Here is a 2,297-nt window from a genome sequence, read left to right on the forward strand (position 1 = left end):
TGACAAATCTCACACGAGCATTTTCTTGCACTTGCAGTTGCCCCCCGAGTGTAGGATTCTTGATGGTGATTTTGATCACTTCCTTGCCATCGGGTTGCTTACCAAGCACAACCTGTCTCCCCAAGACCTTGTTGTCCTCCTTGTCTTTCCTGGGCTCACCAACAATGACATTAGCTTTATTAGCAGATTCGGCTACCTCCGGCCGAATGAGTAGCTTCTTCCCCTCCAAATCCATGGTATTCATTGGAAAAGGCTGTTTATCAACTTGCATCTCAGAAAAGTTCAATCGTCCGTCATTAATGGCCGATTGTATCTGTCGTCGAAAGGCCGAATGAGTAGCTTCTTCCCTCCAAATCCATGGTATTCATTGGAAAAGGTTGTTTATCAACTTGCATCTCAGAAAAGTTCAATCGTCCGTCATTAATGGCCGATTGTATCTGTCGTCGAAAAACATTGCAATCGTTAGTAGCATGAGAAAAAGAATTATGATACTTGCAATAAGCACGCCGTTTTAGCTCTTCAAACGGCGGTAAAGTATGAGATATTCTAATAATCTTAGCCTGCAGCAAAGCATCAAATATTCTATCACACTTAGCAATGTTAAAAGTAAACTTCATCTCTTCATCACGATTCTTATGAATCGGTTTCAGATCATTGCAAGTAAAGGGTTTGGCCTTAGATGGCCAAACAAATTCAGTAGCAAAAACATCACCCTCATCGTCCGAGTGATCACTATCATATTCCACCATATTCATCTTTGGACGATCGGCTTTGTATCTATGCACTTCTTTGAGATCTTTGCTTCGGCTTTCCTGAGCCAAAGCCCTTTGTAAGACTTGGTTGATATTTAAGAACTCATAACCTTCTAGCTTTTCTCTAATGGGAGTTCTCAAACCACTCAGCACTAGGTCTGCCAAGTCTCTCTCGGTTATCACCAAACTAAAACACCGGTTTTTTGTTTCTCTGAATCTCTTGACGTAATCGGAGACCGATTCATCATGCTTCTGTTTAACCGATGTTAGATGTGATAACTTGAGTTCATTGTCGCCGCTATAAAAGTGATCATGAAATTTCTGCTCTAGCTTGACCAAACCCGAATGGAACCATGTGGTAAAGAAGAAAACCATGAAAATGCAGTACCAGTTAAAGATAAAGGAAACAAACGCACTTTCAACTCATTTAGTGAGCCTGCTTCACCTAGTTGTGCTAAGTATTGACTAACATGCTCCCATGTGGTTTTTGTGCCCTCTCCATTGAACTTAACAAAATCTGGAATCTTATATCCCGGAGGGCACTGGATGGCATCAAAGTACTCGGGGTACGGCTTTTGGTAAATCCGATTCCGAGGTAACTCAACTCCAAAATTCTCTCTAAGCATCTTAGCCATCTCCTCTCTAAGATTAGCTAGACCATCATCCGTAGTGGACGATGAAGCTTGTGGCAGTGACATAGGAAGAGTATGGTTACTAGCTGTAGGTAGGAATTGTGGCATGTATGTCGACCCATAATTTGGTAGTGGTCGAGTGGTTGTAGCTGTAGGTAGAGTTTGGTTCGGCGTTGCCACCGAACCTGTCATGCTCATAATAGGATTAATGGGTGTAGCCACAATCTGATTTGTTTGGGTAGGATAATAAGTCATCGCACGGGAGGCGCCGATGCAATAGGTAAAGCCAGATTAGGGTTTTGCACACTAGCAACTACACCATTATTACCACTAGACGATTGAGATATATTCTTCTGAGCATTAGTATTTTCTATAAAAGTTTGATAGACTTAGATTTTACCATCAGCAATACGACTTTCAATCTCAGCCCCACTGCTCAGGAGAAAAGGCAGTACTTACAGAAGGGTTTAACCTGTTCAGGTTTGAAGAGAGAACTTGATTTCTTCATCGGAGGTGATGTTGCCCTGGCGATCTTTCTTGATTTTGCAAGGAACTCCTGCAGGTCCTTCTCCTCACCCGCCTGATTAGGGTTTTGCACACTAGCGACTACACCATTATTACCACTAGACGATTGAGATATATTCTTCTGAGCATTAGTATTTTCTATAAAAGTTTGATAGACTAGATTGTTACCATCAGCAATACGACTTTCAATCTCAGCCCACTGCTCAGGAGAAAAGGCAGTACTTACAGAAGGCTTAACCTGTTCAGTTTGAAGAGGAGGGAACTTGATTTCTTCAATCGGAGTGATGTTGCCTTGGCGATCTTTCTTGAATTTTGCAAGGAACTCCTGCAGGTCCTTCTCCTCACCCGCCTTCTTGTACTCCTCATAGACATGGCGATGATCGGCCGA

Source organism: Triticum urartu, chromosome 6 (genome assembly GCF_003073215.2).
Source record: "Triticum urartu cultivar G1812 chromosome 6, Tu2.1, whole genome shotgun sequence".
NCBI classification, from domain to species: Eukaryota; Viridiplantae; Streptophyta; class Magnoliopsida; order Poales; family Poaceae; genus Triticum; species Triticum urartu.